Source organism: Tupaia chinensis, unplaced genomic scaffold (genome assembly GCF_000334495.1).
Source record: "Tupaia chinensis unplaced genomic scaffold, TupChi_1.0 Scaffold138390_1, whole genome shotgun sequence".
NCBI lineage: Eukaryota > Metazoa > Chordata > Mammalia > Scandentia > Tupaiidae > Tupaia > Tupaia belangeri.
In genome coordinates this window covers 2,387,383-2,407,433 of record NW_006198287.1, presented here as the reverse complement: position 1 = coordinate 2,407,433, position 20,051 = coordinate 2,387,383, and the positions used below count along the sequence as shown (strand labels likewise).

At 45.0% G+C, this 20,051-nt stretch overlaps 1 long non-coding RNA gene and 1 pseudogene across 1 annotated transcript in view; one reads left to right on the top strand and one right to left on the bottom strand.

Moving 5' to 3' along the window:
• LOC102489437 (uncharacterized) overlaps nucleotides 1-20,051 on the bottom strand; it is a 154,567-nt gene that overhangs the window by 98,898 nt on the left and 35,618 nt on the right. Inside the window, exon 4 of the long non-coding RNA XR_336399.3 lies at nucleotides 10,887-10,984. This is a non-coding gene — a long non-coding RNA (uncharacterized LOC102489437). The remainder of the gene's footprint in view (nucleotides 1-10,886; nucleotides 10,985-20,051) is intronic.
• LOC102484263 (cytochrome b-c1 complex subunit 6, mitochondrial pseudogene) lies at nucleotides 14,818-15,033 on the top strand (annotated as a pseudogene).

The window sequence follows — 20,051 nt, the reverse complement described above, 5'->3', positions numbered from 1 at the left end:
TGGCCATGTCCTTCGTGGTGTCATGTGTGATGCTGAGAGGCCCACAGGGAACATGGGGGAGAGCCATTGATGCTAGCAGGGACCCCAGATGAAATAGGGCGTGTCCTGCCTGGTCACCACTCCAGTGGGTCCACTGCTGGTGTCTTTCCATCTGATCCAACAGTTTAAAGATGCTGGTTACCACCCAGGCCAGGAGAGAGTGCACCCATCTTTAAGAGGACAGGCTCTGAAACTAGGCTTCTCACAACCACATGACCTTAAATAGTCACCTGGGAGCAGCAGATGGCATAGTGGTTGTGCCGCTAAACTCCCACATGGCTGACCATGGTTCGAGTTCCAGACCCAGTGGCTTGAGAATCACTGTGGGCACTTGTGCATATGTGCCTAAGATCCTGAAAGGAGAATGGAGAAGGGATTGCAGTGTGGCTATCCCTGCAAGGGGTCATTTCTCATTTTCCCTCTCATTGTGTCTGTCTCTCCCTCCAGTGGATGGATATACCCTAAGGCAAAAAATTAAAAATAAATAAAGAGAAGAAGTAGTAGTAGTCACCTAACCTTTCTGGGCCTCAGTTGTCTCACCTATAAAATGAGATTATAGGGACCTGCAGGTGGCATAATGGTTACATCACTGGACTCTCATGTAGTCAACCGCAGTTCCAGTCCTGGACCCGGCAGCTTAAAACTCATGCCAGGCACGTGTAGGTGCCTGTCCAAATTCCCGAGAGGAGAATGGAGGAGAAGAGATGGTGGAGTGGCCACCCACCCCCTCCCTGGAGTGTGATTTCTCACTTAAGTGCACACGCCCTATAGCAGAAAAATCTCTAAAAACGCTCACTAGCGTGTTGTTTTGACTCCCTGGGTCTGCCTGGGTTTGCTGGTTGCTGTGATGTGGTGACATGCTCAGCTCCTGCCTGGCCTTCTCAGCCTTCCCAGTGTGATTGCACCACCCTCTGAGTGTACAAATGAGGGCCATGACCCCCAAGCCAGCACCTGAGACTCTGCTTGCTGGATCACACAATCCCTGTGGGCCTGCGCTGGCCTGGCCCAGGACAGGACACATTGTAATCTCTAGAGCCAAGGCACAGCAACCACCTCCAGACTTCAGAAACCTCTAGATGGAGAAATGGGCTTTGTCCCGAATCAGGGGAGCTGCCCCGGGCCTCTTCCCCGCCTCGGAGGGGGCTGGTGCCAATGGGCAGAGAGTCTGCCACCCTGGAAACTGTGCGAGCAGATGTTCTCCCGGGCCCCTCTCCCTGGCAGCTCACTTCCTGTGCCTCTCCGGAGGCACAAGGCCAGTTTACACTGTCAAGCCTTTGACCACACCCTGGGCAACTCTTCTGCCTTCTCTTTTCGGCAGGGAAGAGACTCCTTCCAAGGATACCTCTCTTTTAGAGGCTGGAGGTGAGTAGGTGTCTGGGAGCAGGAGCAGGCAGGGCCTTGGACACTATGTCTCATCAGAGTTCATGCTGTTCCCAACTCCTCCTACATACCTCTAAGAGCTTCCTGCATTTTTATTGGACTTTATCTTTCCATACCTTGACTTAGAGTACCCCCACACTACCTCCATGTGAAGGATGTCTGGTAGGTCTCTACCTTGTGCTTGTGAACACTGAGAAAGGAGAGTGGCAATGACCTGCCCAAGGTCACACAGCATGTTCCACAGGATCGGGGCCTCTGGTTCTGGAGAGTAGCCCTTATGTCCGTCCGCTTGTCTTAAGACACGAGGGTCACTGTCTCTAGGAAGATGTCTAAGCCAAGGCATATAGGAAGGGACTCCAGAGTCTCTCTGCAAGGTCTGAGCACTGGGAGTTGGGGTAGTTACTGTGCAGGGCCTCCTGCTGATGCCTCCTGAGAACCTGCCATGTGGTAGGCACTGAGCATGCCCAGCACTTACATTCTCCCTCCAGGATCATAGTCTTCATGAGATCTCACTTTTTAAAAATAATGACAGAGTGTGTGCCTGCATGAAAGAGAGAAGAGAGGAGACCCCTCAACAGGGTCTCATCGCGCTACTATCCATGCTCCCACCCTCTAGCTCATCAGAATCCTGGGGGCAGCATGTGCATCCAACATGTCTCAAGGATCCAAACCACAATCGACCACATGGCGTGCAGCCTCACGGGGCACCTGCATTAGCACTGCCCCACAGTGGCCAAGATCGGTGCTTTAGTAAAACTGAGTAATGTCAAGAGCACTGATCAGCAGGAGCTGCAGCACTTTACTGGGAATGCTGAAAGCTGAGTCAGCTTTTCTGGGAGACAGCTGGACTCCATGGCTCAAAACACTAACCATGGTCCCAAAGTAGCCCAGCCATTCTCCTTGATCCACCCCTCATTTCAAACTTCACATCTGGCTCGAATCTTTTTCTTTTCTTTCTTTTTTTTTCTTTTTCAATTTCTGGAGGGCAGGTGTCTTCACCAGAGTGACAGAGAAAGAAGAAGAAGCAGAAAGCACTCCCCTAATGGGGTGTGGTCACACTGCAGTTCTTTCCCTTCCACTTTTCCATCCCATTGGGATTTTAGGCACACATCCACTCATTTTTCTTTCTTTTTTTTTTTTTTTAAGAATTATTTATTTAATTATGTATTTTTTTTTTATTAGATCAGAGAGAGGGGAAATAAGAAAGCAAGACACCAGGTCCAGGACTGGAATCATGGTCAGCCATGTGGGAGTCCAGTGCCCCAACCACCACACTACCTGCTGGCCCCAAGCTCAGACTGTTTCTAAGGAAAAAGATAGTAACTTTTGTCACCTAGTGCTGAAAACTAGGCTTGCATACATATAACCAGCCCATAAATCCACCTTCTAGTTGGGTTGTCCCTCATGACCACCCTTAATGTTTGTTTCCTATCCATGAGACATTTAGGCGCAAGTGGTACAGAATAGGGCAAGAATGAGACTCTCTGTTTACCTTCTCTGAAGGTATACACAAGGGGCTGATCCACAGAGCACATACTGCAGAGTGTCTGGCCTTTTCCACCGGAGCCGGCTTGCCAAGTTTCCTTGAACATGGCTCCTAGCCAGGCACCAGACTTCAAGTCTGGAGCCACTGCATGGTCATGCAACCTTGGGTGAGTCGGTTAACCTTTGTAGGCTTCAGTTTCCTCATGTATAACAGATAGAAGAAGCCCTGTGCCATCTCTCTTCCAGATGATGAGGATCAAACAAGATCACTGATATCTGCCATCTTGGCACTCTGTCCAACCACCAAGGTCTCCAGGTTTCTAATAGCCTTAAGGGCCCCAGCCTCTCCTTCCCAACCCTGAACAGGGGGATAAGCATCAGTCTGCTCCCCTGCCTGCAGGTTAACAGGGAACTGCCAGCCACCTTGAGAAAGCAAGTGTCCTCCCCAACCACTGCTGGTCTCTGGTAAGCCTCTCCCCCAGCCTTTCTTTGACATAAAGAAGAAATGACTTAAAACGGATACCCAGAGCAACCTGGATAAATGGAACCAAGATCATAAATATCAGACAGAACAGCAAGAAACACACAGAGTGGGAGACATAATTTAGAATTATTGGGTAGTCAGAAAAATCAAGGTGCTTTTTTTTGCAAAAGAAAGCATTTAAAAAATACATCATGACTTTTCTGATGACCCAATATAATGCTGAAAGGGATTCTGGAAACTTTGCCAGACCCTGAGGTCTCTGTGGGACTTAACTGTTTTCTGTATTCTCCAGGACCAGCAGAGTACCCGGCACGTGCTATTGAAGAAAGATGTACGGCATAGAGGAGGGTAATGGTGGAGGGGGAGGAAGGTCTTATTGTCAGGTTCCACCCCACCCATGAGCCTTGGCAATGGGAGAAAGAAAGGAAGAAGATTTGAAAGCCTACTGTGCGACAACCAGAGGCTGAGCCGCTTTGCCATCCTCCCTTCCTGACATGACACCTGAGCCCCCTATGATTACTCTAGTTATTCTAACATGCTGCCCCTGGAGATTCTGGGCACAGTCTGCCCCCACATAACTTTGGCAGTGCTGAAATTGTGGGTTCACCTCCTCTTCATAGGCCCAAGAGTGCCTCTCACCATGACCGTCTACCCCTCTGGTCTGCTCCGGGCCCTGCATGCCTCGTGGACTTGCCCCACTACAGCCATGATCACAGAGGCTGTCAGGAGGGATGGGGGAGTTTGCAGGGAAGCTGTCAGCCTGAGTATTATTATCCAGACCTGGGAAGCCACTTATCTGCGACGCCCACACAGGGAAATGAGATAGTCCGGCACCACTTTTCCCACTAATTTTCTTATCTCGACTGGAAAGAAGACCGCGTTTTGTGTGTAGAGACGTGAGTGTGTGATTTTACGAACTGTGCTGCATGTCTATTTGAGCACTTTCCATTCCATGACTCTGACCATCTAGATATGTATCTGTGTCACTTTATGAATTGAATACAAAGTATGGGTGTGTGAAGTATGTCCCGTGTGATATGTTGTAAGAGAAGTAGATGGCAAGAAAGGAGACAAGAAGTAGGGGACACTGAAGGAGAAAAACAGAAGGGAAAACATTTTAAACATTAAAAACGGTTTGGGTAAAAGGATGAAGAAATGAGTCTGTCATACGTCGATTATGAAAGTGTGTATTGATACAGTCCTTTTGGGCAGGACTTTCTAAATGCTAACCTGTTGAAGCGTTAAATGTATCTTCTCTTCACTGGTAAGTCTTCTTTCCATATCTATCCAAATGGAATACTTGCATGTATACACAAAGAGGTATATGCTAGAATATTCATTTCAGAATGATTTCAATCTGCAAAACTTACAAATGACTTCAGTCAATTGACAAGGGAGTGTGGTATGTCAATATTCAGGAATACCATCTATCCAGCAGAAAAGAACAAGAAAAATATTTATACTAAAATGGAAAGTTCTCCCATATACGTATTTTTTTAATTATAGAGTTTAAATGGATTATATCATAGCATATGAGCAACAAAAAAGAAAACAAGTATAGAGAAAGACTGCTGATTACATACCAAATGACAATAGAAGCTACCTCTAAAAGAGAGGACTGGGGGACCAGGCAGTGGCGTAGTGTTTAAAGTGGCTGAATCCCACACAGCAGACTATGCAGTTCAAGACCTGGACCCTTGAACTTGGGAGACACAGTGGGTGCATGTGTGTGCATGGCCAAAATTCCTAGAGAAGAGGGAGGATGAAGCATGGCCGTTCCCCTATTGAGGTGCTTTTTCACTTTTCCTCTCTCTCTGTTTCTCTGTGAGCTCACGCATCCTATCATAATTTTAAAAAGTAAAATAAGTAAAGGATAAGTAAAAGATCTTGCTTTATGAGCATTATATGATTTGTTCTACAATGAAAGTAAGATTCTATTCTATTTTACTTGTGGGACTATAACAATTTTTAATTTTTTAAAGAAATTAGCATGAGTAGGGGCCAGCAGGTGACATGGTGGTTAAGGGCACTGGACTCCCACATGGCTAACCATGGTTCAAGTCCCAGATCTGGCGGCTTTCTCTCTCTCTCTCTCTCTCTCCTCTCTCTCCCTCTTCCCCCTCCCTCTCCCTCTCCCTCTCTCTCTCCCTTTCTCTTTCTTTGGTCAAATTAAAATAAATAAATAGGGACCAGCAGTTAGTGTATTGGCTATGTCACTGGACTCCCATGTAGTTGACCGTTGTTTGTGTCCCGGACCCGGTGGCTTAAAACTCACGTCAAGCGCGTGTGCGTGCATGCCCAAGATCCCGAGAGGAGAATGGAGGAGAAAGGATTGCGGCATGACCATCCCCCCTGGGGGGTGATTTCTCGCTTTCTGTCTCTCTGTCTGGTGAGCACTCACGCCCTATAGCAAAAACCTCTACCAAAAAAATGATAATAATAATAAAATAAATAAATAAACAAAGTTAAATAAAATAATTCTTTTAACAAAAAAGAAATTAGCAAGAGTAGAATCTATTCACTGTAGCTCCTATGATCTAAACAAAAACAGGGGAAGAAAATAAACAACATGTGGTCTAACCAATGGTGTGGTAGTTAAGGCAACTGGATCCCAGATGGCCGACTGCACAATTGAAATCACAGAACTGGTGACTTGAAAAAGATGCCAGACTTGTGTGTGTGCCCAAATTCCTGGCGAGAAAGAAAGAGTGGAGAAGTCACTCCTCAGGGGGGATAATCGTATTGCTTCTCCATTCTCCTTCTGGGATTTTGAGCACACATGCACATGCGCCCAGCCACTGGGTCCAGGACTCAAACCACACAGTCAGCCATGTGGAATCCAGCTGCTTTAAACACCACACCACCAGCTGGCTCTGGGCCAATCTTTTATTCCTTTATTTTCCTTAATGACAAACTGAGGCCTGGGGAAGTAGAACACTGCACACAAAGTAAAAATTAATTCCTACTAGTCTGCAATTGCTTCTCTTGCTTTCTATGAGCAGTGGAGGTGAAGAGGGAAATTCAGCCTCTAGGCAGCAAGGAAGGCATCCATTCCTCCACACCAGGAGAAATTCTGACAAGATTCTTCAACTTGAGCAGACCTTCAAGTACTGCTAGCATAATCCATAATCTAACTCTACTAAAGGGGTGGGGGACCAGGGAATCTGGCACCAGAAGATAAAGAATAAAGCTCTCAGGTTTTATGATCTTATCCCCCGGATCTCCTTGCCCAAGATGTCATATCTATTCCCAAGAAAGGTGCTACCCCTATCACAAGTCCGAAGCAGCACCAAAAGAAGATCCCTTTGGAAAATGAGATTGAATTTTGCTCTTGTATCTACAAAGGGGTAGAACCGCCACCAAGGGTACATAAGGTAATCATTCTCTCAACAAGTGTCTGTAAATAGGGACACTCTGTCTTTGTCTGAGAATGCTTTTATTTTATCCTTACTCTCAAATCATAACCAGTCTAGCTGGGTATAAAACTTTAGATGACCAGTAATTTTTCTTTATCACTGTATTCCATTGTCTTCTGGCTTTTTATAGCTGTTGAAAGGTCTACTGTCAGTTAAAATGCCATTCCTTGGCATATCAATCCATGCCTTCTCTTTGGTTGCATTAGAAATTTTTCTCCTTATTTTTGATGGCTACCAATATGTTTGGGAATAGATTTTTGTTAATCCTACTTAGGACTTACATTTTTTGAATCTAAGGATACTTGTCTTTCCTTAAATATGGAAAATTCTCAGATACTATCTTTTCAAATATTCCTTTACCTCAATTTTTGCATTCCTGTTTTTTGCCTAGTTTAAGTTCCCCTGAAAGCAGAGCTTCAGAGAAAGATTGAAGTTAATTTGTAAGGTGATCCCAACAAGCAGAAATGAGGGAATGGGAAGAATAAAACAGGAAATCCAGGTTGGAGTACTGAGCTGGCTAACAATATTTTTCAATAGGGCTTAGTTCTATAGAAAATTATTTGATAAAATCAATAAGGAAAACCCCAAAGAACAATTGGATGATACATTTATCTACTTATTCTCCCCTTTTTTGGTTGAGGATTGCTGCCAGAAATGTTAACACTCCTGGACTGTTTGTGCATAAGCTGAATGGATCTTTGCAGTGTTAGCAAAAGTCCAGAATTAAAAGAACAAAGAGGCACTGTGGCATGTAGTTAAAAAAGAATGTTGGCATTTCACATGAAATTACCAAAACTGTGCTAAATCAGGTGGGTCAAGGGAATTAGCACAATACATCACCAGCATCATCTTCGGATTTATAGTAATACTTCCATGTCTTAATTTCACTTTTATAATTCCCATGCAGTTTCCTTGGGTCTACATTCTCATTTGCTAATTTTCTCCTTAGCTCTATCTAAACAGCTCTTCTTTCTCATAACATTGGGTCATCAGAAAAGGTATGACATATTTGTCTATGCAAAAATGTGTCATGACTTTCCCAGTGACCCAAAAGTATATTCTCATGGTTTCTAGTTTTTTTCTTTAATGCTTGACTATTTTTTCAGATTATTTTTCATTATTTCAATCTCTTAAAGTGGTAATCTGCTGTTTATTAATTCTGCTAACCATCAGTTATGGTGACTATTTTCTTATGTATTTTGCAATTTATTATTACACACCTATTTTTCAGTGAAGAATTAAGCCACCCACCCCATGCTACCCTACTGTAGGAATTCCATATTCTCTTAGAAGAGAATTGTTCTTCCAAGCACTTTATTTGATTCTGGAGCCAGGGATATTGTAAATTTAGAACCTTTTTTCTAAAGTGTGGTAAAATATATGTAACATAAAATTAACCACTTTAACCACTGGTAGGTGTACAGTTCATTGGCATTAAGTGAATTTGCGCTGTTGTGAAACCATACCCACTGTTCATCTCTATGTTTTATTTTCTTTTTTCAATTATTTATTCATGTAACTTCATTTATTGTTATTATTATTATTTAATTTGACCAGAGAGAGAGAGAAAGGGAAAGCGAGAAAGCAAGCCACTAGTTCCAGGACTAAAAAAACTCCTATATTTTTCATCATCCCAAACTGAAATTGTGCCCATTAAACCACAACTCCCTATTCCACTCTTTTCTGGCTCCTGGTAACCACTACTTTCTGTCTCTGTGAATTTGACTACTTTGGGTACCTAATATAAGTAGAATCAGATAGTATTTATTCCCTTCTGACTGGCTTATTTCACTTGGCATAGTACCATCAAGGTTCATCCATGTTGTATTATGTACCAGTGTGTCCTTCTTTTATAATACTGAATAATATTCCTTTGCATACATAATACAAATATTGTTCTTTCACAGAAAAACATTTGGGTTGTTGGGAACCAATTTTTAAGCGAGGCAAACTCGGTCTCCCTCTCCAGCAAGTAAAAATTTTCTAGACCAAATTTACTGAGCAGGTAGCTTTTCAAGAGCCCTGACTCATGCAGGGATCTCAGATCCAACTCCTGCTTCTTATGTGTGTAAGGCCTTGTCAACTGTCCCTATGAGAGTGTTAAAATCTAAACCTCTCGCCAATGAGACCAATTTCCTGGTCCTATGGCTATTTCTCAGAATCCACCCCCAGGCTCCAGGCCCCACAGCATCAGTTCTGACACTTACCACTCTGGCTTTTTATTCTCCCTTCACCCCTGGAACCTAAGGATTCCCCTTTCTTGCTTTGAAATAAATGATTTTCAACGTTGGCTCAAATTAGAAACAATTAGGGACATCTTTTTAAATCCCAGTACAACCCAGACCAATTACATTCACACCTCTGTTTTTTAATATACTATGAAAATAATAGTACAAAGGGCACCTGGATATACAAACAAATCAAAATGGCGTAGCTGAATTGTCAAAATATGACACTGGCACTTCTGCCTTTGTTAGGTAGCATCTATGTCGTTGTCCTAACAGTGGAAGAGAAGACTATGGTTTGTCATCATTTCTAGGCTGCAACCTCAATGTCGGAATAATATTATCATTTTAGCCACCTCCTTCAGCCTCCTATGTGGGAGTCTTTCTTGCGAAGCCCAAAGAGGATGCTATTAACATTCTGACATTCCATGCCAGATCTTTCAGTGGGGAATAGACCGTGTTTCAACAGCAGCAAATAAATGAGTCTGTCCAGCATATTTTCATCTTGTCACCTCCATGGAAGAACGCCATCCTTCTTTAGCCTGTACATGAGGCTTTGATTGCTGTTCAGTTACTCAGATCAACTCCAGGAAATCTACTAATGATTATAATGAGTAATAAAAATTTCTGCTATTAAAGTGTCCTGCTGCTATCAGGGCCAAGAGGCTAGACTATAAATGTTCCATTTTTGTTTTTTATATCCCTTATATAAATATACAATATATAATAATAAATATAAAATTTATATAACATAGCAAGCATACAGATTAAGTATATACTATATAATCATTATGACTATTATTGTAAACTAGTATAAGCTTAGCATTAAGTACAGAATAACAGATCCCAATACCTGAAAGGCATAATAGTTAACACTTGGCCATAGCGGCTTTAGATTTTTTTAAACAATTATTTATTTAATTTTATTTATTATCATTTTTCTTAAATTTGACCAGAGAGAGAGTGAGAAAGCAAGCCACCAAGTTTGGGACTTGAACTGTGGTTGGCCATGTGGATGTCTAGCACCTTAACCGCCATGCCAGCCCCAGCTTTAGATCTCTTTAAAGAAAAAACAAATCATTACTATTACCCTTACTGGGGCCAGCAGATGATGTAGTGGCTATGTCACACATGGCCATGGACTCCCACGTGGCCAACCATAGTTCAATTCCTGAACCCAGAAGCTTGAAACTCATGCTGGGCGTGTGTACATGAGAGCCCAAAATCCCAAGAGGAGAATGGAGGAGAAGGGATTGTGACATGGTCATCCCGCTTGGGGAGTGATTTCTCACTTTCTCTCTCTCTCTGGCAAGCACACATACCCTACGGCAAAAAAAAATCTCTCTCGAAATAAATAAATAAAATCCTTACCACACTAACCATTCATACCTGACCCAGAGGAAACTAACGTGAAGTTATGTTTACTTTTACAAATATATTTTTACTATTTCTACGTGTACATGCAGTCATAACTATCACGCAGAACTGCATGCATTTAAAACTTGTACATACAGGAACCAACAGATGATACAGTGGTTACATTGTTGGACTCCCACATGGCCTACCACGGATCGAGTCCCGGACCCAGTGGCTTGAAAACCACGCAGGGGCATGGGTGTTTTACTATTGTGGGTTTGCACACCCAAGATCCCAGGAGAAGAATGGAGGAGAAGGGATTGAGGCATGGCCATCCCCTCTGGGGAGTGATTTCTCACTTTCCCTCTCACTTTGTGTCTCTCTCTCTGGTGAGTGTGTGCACCCTAAGGCAAAAACCTCTTTTAAAAAAAAAAAAAGGAAAAAGGAAAAAAATAGTACGTGCATTCGACTGTACTGGAATGAAGGGAATACTGAACTTACTTGTGCAAATGCAGTGTCTGAATCTTCCAGTAGATGGTACTAGAGTTCCAGTTGGCAAGGGACCTGGGTTTCTGTTCTCAGAGACAAGTTTGGGACTCCTGTGGAAACACTAGTTAGTTAGCTCCTTTGCAGTTTGAGATTGTCCACCTGCAAGATACAGAAGCTGTATTATGCAACACTTAAAGCAACCCTGGAAACAATGATAACCTTGAATTCTTTCAGATATTTCCCTAGAGGGGGCACTCTGTGGAGAAAGGCACCAAGCAGAGGCCAGAAAGCCACTTCCAGTTCCCAGCAGCTTCCCTAAACAGCAGTGCAGATGTAGGCAGGCCAGTCTCTCTCTCTCTGGTCTCAATGCCATCTTCTGAGGATAAGAGAGTTGAACTAGTGCTAGCAAGATAATAAATCATTGCATCTCACTGCAAATGATTGAGTCACACTGGTCAGTCAGTAGTGGCTCCCTGGAGGTTGTTCTAAACAGGCAAAGAAAAGATTTCATAATCAACAAGCAGTAAAAGAAAACAAGAGGGACAGTGGCAGCGTGCACACCCCCAGTAGTTTGCCACCCCCAGGAGTCATTTCTGAAGACCCTCCTGCCTCTCATCCACTTCCTCCCTGCCCCTAGGCACCCCAGAGATTCACACACCAGGCCCAACAGCACATCTGGTTACAGACAGATTTCATCATTACTACAGTGGGTGTGGCCCAGGAAAGTACACCAATCTAAGATTAGACCTCGTAGGGAGCTGGCTCAGGATCAGAGAGCCCAGAGTGGAGAAACCTCACCTGGTCCTATTTGTATTGGGATCAAGCTTTGGCTTTTTTTGCTAGAAATCACCAGGCAGAGTATCCTTGTCCCCCAATCCCACACACATCCTCTACTTCCTCACTCACTAAAATTTGCCAAGAGATACAAGTCTAGAGACGGAAGTGCTGCCAACTTGAGGTGGTTCCAGGACTTCATTGTGGCCAGGGCTTTCCATAAGACAGCCAGTGTCTGTTTGGTCTAGAGAAGGGAACATGGATAGATCAGGAGGGCCAGAAGATAAACGGCATCTCTGGTCCCCCTACAGCAAACTCCAAAGGACTCAGCCAGGCGCGGCCACTCTGGTTCGGAGCTCAAGAGCCCAAGCAAGCTCTCTGACCACTCCTCCCACTGGCCCCTCCCTGACCTGCCCTCTCTCTGGCCCCAGAACCCTGGAGGAGGCCTGAAGAGGCCGTGGGAGTTTGGCTACCATTATCCGGCCCTTATCACCACTAACGTCCAGGCTGACACTGAGGCCACTTAGTTCAATGACTAGGGCCGACCTGAGGGGTCATGCCTGTCTCCAGAGAGCCAGTGCTATCTCAGTGACCTGCGGAAACCTTGGCATGAGCTCATGTTTTCTGACGACAGAGAGGACCCCTGTCACATCGCTGCCCTGCACCCCCACCCCAGCGTCTGGCGTGAGCCTGGCAAAGGCTCCACTGTTACTCACTGAAATAGCAACACTGATAACTGTAGCAGACAGAAATGCATTGATGAATTTCCATTCAGAAAAGGCCTTCTCCTGCCCTTCCCTCTGCCTTTCTGGGATCCCACTTGGATAGACACTCAGGCACACAGGGTTGGGGCTTTCTCAGGACACAGCCCCCAAACTACCCCACCTTATCCCTATCCCCATGAAGACATCATATGTCCAAAAATCCTTAGAGGTATTGAGATAATTCTTGCAAAAACGTACTTTCTCCTGGCTCATGCTGGTGGTCCAGGTAGAAGCAAACTGAACTGCAGTTTTGGAAGACACATGATGCACCATGGGTTAGAATCCCTATGTCAGCCTGAAAGTATGTGCATATACACAAGATCCTGAAGAGCTAGAGGGTGGAGGAGAGGAAATTACAGCTTGAAGAGACCCTGTCAATGTCTCGTGCTCGCCCTCTCTCTCTCTCTCTCTCTCTCTCTCTCATGTATAATCCATGAAGCCATCAAAGGAAAGTTCAAATTTGCCTAGACCAACAAATGCCTGCAAGGCAAAAGTGCTTTCTAGATTCTGTTTACATGCATCTCAAGGTACTTATTTACAATTCAGTGTTGTCTTGACAACTTGGTACTAGATATTTTAGTGCTTTAAAGAACTTTATGAATTACAGAATATGTTATTTTCAGCAGGGCAGGGGATGGATTAGTCAAATGACTGACTGTGATGGCCTATCTCTGGAGTTCATTTAATATTTATTTAATTCATGTTTAGGTAATTTCTCTCAACTAAAGAGCATTCTGTCTCAGAAGAATACTTAAAAACAGATAACTGGGGCCAGACAGTGGTGCAGAGGTAAAACTAATAATCTAGGGACCAGCAGCAGATGGCGTAATTGTTACATTGCTAGACTCCCATGTAGTTAGCCACGGTTTGAGTCCCAGACCCAGCAGCTTAAAACTCATGCTAGGCACGTGTGCATGCGTGCCCAAAATCCCAAGAGGAGAAGGGATCGCAGCAAGGCCATCTCCCCTGGGAGATGATTTCTTGCTTTCTGTCTCTCTGTCTCTCTGGCGAGTGCACACATCCTATAGCAAAAATCTCTCAAAAAAAAAACAACCCTCAATGATGTATTATGTAATCCCACATGAGAAGATTCCAGTTAAAGTCTGGAGAGCTCCCTGATTACCTTGGCCACGTGAGTATGTGTCAATGATGAAAGACTGGCCGAAGGCGAGGGGTGGATCCTAGCACCAGAACTCTGTTGGGAGTGCTAGCTCTGTCTCTGTCTCTCTCTCATGAAAGAAACATATAAATAAACATTTAAAAAAAGAGGCTTCCTGTAACAATTTGGGTCAGGGATAAGGTGGCTAGATCCCATACAGCCAACTGTGCAGTTTAAGACCTGAACTTGGCGGCTTAAGAAACACACCAGGCACATGTACATGCATGCTCAAAATCCCGAAGAGGGAGAGAGAGGAGAAGGGATAGCAGTGTGACCACTCCTCAGGGAGGGTGCTTTTTCACCTCTCTGTCTCTCTGTCTCTCTCTCTCTAGTGAGCTCACATGCCATCTGGCAAAAATGTTTAAAAAAGAAAACACAGATAACTGATTGTAGTTTTCAAAAGACAGTTTTTGTGACTTCTACTGAGATGTCTAAAACTAAAAGTGTTATGTCTTCATCTTTAACGTTTTTGGATAATATAATTCCCATAGTTTTTCATATTACTTCATGTACAGCTGTATGTGTTACCTATTGATGCATACCAAACCATCACTAATGTAGATGCGTAAGCATAGAGGCTTAAAACAACTTATTTATTTATTTATTTATTTATTTATTTATTTTTCGTTTTTGTTATAGTGCATGTGTGCTTGCCAGAGAGAGACAGAGAGAAAGAGAGAGATAGAAAGTGAGAAATCACCCCGGGGGGGAGGCACACTGCAATCCCTTTTCCTCTATTCTCCTCTCAGGATTTTGGACATGCATACACATGAACCTGTTGTGATTTCCAAGCCTCCAAGTCCAGGATTCAAACCACAGGGCCAGCTATGTGGGATCCAGTGCCTTAACCTTCATGCCACCTGCTGGTGCAAAGCTATATATTTATTATCTCGCTGTTTTTGTGGGTTAAGAATCCAAGCACAATAGCTGGATCCTCTGCTTCAGTATCCCTCACAAACTACAATCAAGTCATCATCCAGAGCTGGAGACTCCAACTGGGGAAGGAATCACTTCCAAGCTTACATGATGGTGGGAAGAATCTGTTCCCTTCTGAGATGTTGGGCTGAAGACCTCAGCTTCTAGTCAGCTATTGGCCTGAGGCCAACATATTCTTGCCAAATTTGCTTGACTGAAGTTGCAAGGAGGTGTCTGCTAGCAAGGCAAAAGTTAGAACCTTTGTAGTCTAAGCACAAAAAATGGCATTCTCCCTATGTTGAAGAGAATTGCTCGAGAACCATAGCAGGACATGGGACAAGAGGACAAGCAAATGATGCTGACAGGGTCTGGAGATCCCAAGGAGGAGGAAGAGGAAGAATTAGTGGTTCCCCTAACAACAGTGAGAGAGCACCTGGAGGAACTGGAGAAGTGTGTAAAGGCCCGGGAATGGCTGGAGTTCTGTGATGAGTGTGTATCCTCCTGGTCACACGCAGAAGAGGTTTACACAGAGGAGCTCTTTGATTGATGCACGCAGGGACCACTGCGTGGCCCACAAACTCTGCAACAGCTTGAAATAAACATGCAGACGCAATCATAATCGCTCAGTCTTCATCATCTGGGCATCAGGTATTTCCTTATGGTTTTGAACATGCCATTTGTATTTAACTTGTGTAACTATAAATTCATATGGACCGCATGGATTTTGGCCTAGGCAATAACTACTATATAATTAGCAATGATTCCATCTTAATAAAGTCCTGTGAGCTGCAAAAAAAAAAAAAAAAAAGAAAAAGAAAAGAAAGAGAAGAAAGAAAGAAAAAGAGAGAAGAAAGAAAAAGAAACAAAGAAAGATAGAGAAAGAAAGCAAGAAAGAAAGAAAGAAAGAGAAAGAACAGAAACAAATTGCTCAAGGGGAAGGCATTATACAGGGTGTGAATCTGAATACCAGAAAGAGGATCGCCTTCTGAGGATCAACTCAGAAGCTGTTTACCACACCACCCTTGAGTAGGATCTCATACATAGACTGAGGCACAGCCCCAGGAAATGCTCACCTCCTCCCCACCTAGAGGACACTGTTTCAAAGTCAGACAAGGCCTGTAAGACTCAGGTTCTATTACATCATCACTGAGTGACCTTGAACAGAGTACTTAATTTCCCTAGATCCTAGTTTCCTAATCTGTTAATTGGGATATAAATATTCTCTAAGAGTTTATGTAAACTAACATCCAGCTAGTATGTACCAACACAGGCTTACCAGTTCTTGGAATACTGAAATACTTCCAACCCAATTGGTAAAGTCTTGTTTCTCTAGCTTCCTGGGTGTCCCTGGGCCACCCTAGTATTTCTTATCCTTCTCTCCAGATTTTCTTGAACCCCACACTCTTCGGAAACTACAGGAATAACATCTGGCACAGCAGCAGGCCTCTGGACTCTGCTCCAGTGCCAAAGAGGCCCCTTCTAGTTCATCCCATCTTGAAGGTAACTTTGTTTTTATTAGGTCACCTGGAAAGTCATGATGTATTTTTTGGTTTTTCTATGCAAAAGTGTGTCATGACTTTTCAGATGACCCAATAGTTTGTTATGGAGTGTGTGCACTCACCAGAAAGAGAGAGAAGGAATGAGAGCAAGATGGAGAGCAAAAAAAATCTCCAGGGAAGATGGTCATGCCACAATCCCTTCTTCATCCTCACTCAGGATTCTGAGTGGGCACGCAAAAGTGCCCAGCATGTTTTTCAGTCACTGGGTCCAGGACATGAACCATAGAGTTGGCCAAGTGGGTATCCAGCTGCCTTAACTTCTGCACCACCTGTTGGCCTCATTCATAATTCCTTTAAAGTTTATTTTATTGTAAGAGAGGGAGAGACACCCTTGACAGGGTTTTGGTCATGCTGTAATTCCCTTTCCCCAGCCCTTCAGCTCATCAAGACCTTGAGTGGTGCCTGATGTGCTTCCAGTCAACTCAGGATCCAAACCCATGGCCAGCCACATGGCGTCCAGCACTACAACTCGGTATACTACGTGCCGCCTTTACTATTGTGGTTGGGCCGCTTTAAACTTTTTTTAGGGCTCCCTCTAACTTACGTATTTATTTTGTCATTTCTTATTTCTGCAAACACCCAAACTTACTTGCCTCATCTAAGACCTATCAGGTCCAGCCTCAGACCTCCAAGTCATTCTTTCTTCAGGTCCAAGTTTGAGCCATCCCCTGTCCACCCTGTCTCCACAACCAGAAGGCTGTAGCCATCTACCCAGGTGCCCCTTCCCCATTCTATGTGTGCAGCCACATCAGGGTCCCAGGTGCCCCTGAGGATCTCCCATGGTGGGGCCAAAGTGTGAGCAGCCTCATGCAGAGACCAGGGGGACACCCAGGGTGTCACAAGCAGGAGCTGAAAACAGGAAGGTCGGGGTGATAAAGAGAGTCTCAAAGGAACTGGAGTATATTTTTAAAAACAGCAAAGTCTGGGGAAATTCTGGCCTGAAGAATGGCAGTCTCTGGTCATCAGAATCCGAGCAGAGCTGGCCCAGAAACCTTTTGGCACAGGGCCAAGGAGGAAGCCTCATCTGTGTGCTGTGCCAGCTGGCTCCTCCAGGAGGCTAGCCTGTTTGTTTAATCAATAAGACATTTACCAAGGGCCTATTTCCTTTTCTTTTTAGTTTGCTGGAAGATGCATGCACTCACTGGAGAGCAACAGAGAGAAAGCAAGGGAAAGTGAGAAAGCACTCTGCATGGGGAATGGTCACGCTGCAATCCCTTCTCCATTTCTCCTTCTTTTGGAGACCATGGCATGCATGCACCTGCACCCCAGCATGTTTTGCAAGCTACCAGGTCCAGAACTCAAACTGGATCCATGTGGGATCCAACAGCATTAACCACCATGCCACTGGCCATCCTTCTTTCTAAAAGACATTTAATTGGGACCAGTAGATGGTGTAATGGCTACATCACTGGACTCTTATGGAGCTGACCGCAGTTCAGGTCCCAGACCTGATGGCTTAAACTCACACCAGGTGCATGTGCATGTGTGCCCAAGATCCTGAGAGGAGAATGGAGGAGAAGGGATTATGGTGTGGCCATCCCCCCCCTCTCTCTGTCTCTCTGTCCCATGAATTGCATCCTGTGGCAAAAAAAAAAAAAAACATATCTACATTCATAAGATACATATGTGTGGGCCAGCAGATGGTATAGTGGCTATATCGCTGGACTCCCACATGGCTGACTGCAGTTCAAGTCCCAGACCCAGAGGCTTCAAACCCACGCTGGGCACATGTGCATGCATGCCCCGGATTCTGGGAGGAGAATGGAGGAGAAGGGATTATGGTGTGGCCATCCCCCCCCTCTCTCTGTCTCTCTTTCTCTCTCTCACTGGTGAGCACACGTGCCCTAAGGTAAGAATCTAAAAAAAAAAAAAAAGATATAGATGTGAATTAGCACAGAAAAATCTTTTAAAGTCTAGAGGGATATAGTACTGAAAATTAATTTAAAATGAATATAGTAATTGTACCAGAGCAGAGAGATAATGGTTGAGTCTTCCTTTTTCTTTAAACTATTTTTTTGGAGAGGTTTTTGCTATAGGGCGTGTGCGCTTGCCAGAAAGACAGACAGAGACAGAGAGACAGAAAGCAAGAAATCACCCCCCAAAGAGGATGGCCACGCCGCACTCGCACGCACACACACACTCCCGCTGTGAATTTAAGCCACCGGGTTTGGGACTTGAACCGCGGTCGACTACATGAGAGTCCAGCAACACGGCCATTACGCCAACTGCTGGTCCCAAAACTTTTTTGTATCGAAAAGTACATATAGTACCTTTACGATGAGGAAAGGGTACGATCATTAACAGGCCACACCTACGTAACCGACATTAGTGTTTGTGCAGACTGCAGGGAGGGCCAGCTGGCGGAGATGCTTCCAGGTCATGGCAGTGACACCGCACTGGTGTGGAACCCACGGGGATGTTCTGGGGGACAGCAAGCCCACCTGCCTGGGTAGAAAGGTGGGGTTAAGGCTGGAACAGGAAACTGAGGTCAGACGGTGGGGTCCGAAATTGCAGCAGAGGTTTTTGGTCTCTCCCCTACAGACGAGGAGGGCGGAGCTCCTCCACAGCTGGAGTGGGAGCAAGAAGGCACAGAAGACGAATCTCTCAGAGAGCAGAGTCTGAATCCCAAGTCTCTGGACTGCACACCTTGAGCAGCAGTGGTTGGGGGACTTGGGCACCCAGGAAACTGCAGTGCGGAGAGGAGGAGGTGGGGCTGGAGGAGAGGAGCAGGTGCAGGTGGCAGTGACGGTAAGGATGGGAGTCAGGTGCCCTGCTCGCCCTGCGAATGTGTGGCCGGCTTTACCAGAGGGTTCTCATCCCCCCAGGCATGGCCCTGTGCATAGACACCCCCCCCCCAACTCCTACAAGGACCGGAAGAGGGAAACGCTTAGGTCACAACCGGAACAGCCACGGAACGTTGCTGGTCCTCCGTGCGGAAGGTCCTCCCTGCCTGGGATGTCTTCCACCCTATTCACACCAACACTGAGCTCTCCCAGCTCTCCGCACCCGGATCCAAACATCTCCCATTCACTCAGTAACTGGGTTCGTGTTCACCGATTGACCGCATGGTGGCGCTGTCGGCATTCAGGGAGGAAGCCACTCGGGCCTTAGAGGGAGCTGTCCGAGCTGTGACAAGGACAGAAGGGCTCCAGGTGACTTCAAGGGGCCTAAGTATTTGTGGACCTGAATAAGGAACAGACCTACAGAGGGTCTGTCAAAGCCGGGTAAGGTAAACAGGGAACCTGTGATCCCTTGAGGTTATGGGACCTACCCAGCAAGTTTCTTCCTCTCAAATCCAGTAAGGACGGTTGTTTCTTTTTGTTTTGGGAACAGGGAACATTTGTGCAATAAATAAAAATGGGGGTGGGAGTTCAACAGGAAATAGTGGGTCCAGACTGTCCCCAACAGGATGGGGGTGTAGAAAAAAAAAGAAACCAGAACCATGATTTTGGAGCTGTCAAGCTGGCTGGAGACGGCTCTGGGAGTAGCTCACCCACATCTGTCTGGAGTGAGGAGTCAGGGTCATGGACTGAGTCCTGGTTCCTGCTCCAAACTCTTATCACCTCACTTAATTTAACTGTAAAATGGGGACACCAGCCAACGCCCCACCTAGCTCAAAGGGAATAAAGTACTTTTAAAATGAAGACTGCTGAATAGATAAAAGGGATCACTAGTCTCATTATATTGGGGCAGCCCATGGTACCAGGGTTAACAGTGGAATCCCACACGGCAGACTATGTGGCTTGAGTCCATGATGCAGTGGCTTAAAAAAAACAGTGGCGGGGCCAGTAGGTGGTGTGGTGGTTAAGGTGCTGGACTTCCACGTGATGAACAGTGGTTCAAGTCCGGGACCTGGCTTTCTCACTCTCCCTCTCTCCCTCTCCATTCATTCTCTGATCAAATTGAATAACAATAATTTAAAAACAAATAAATATTAAAAGAAAAGCAGTCTAAAAAAAAAAAAAAACAAAGGAATGGGGGTTAGAAAGAAAGTGGTGGGGGGGTT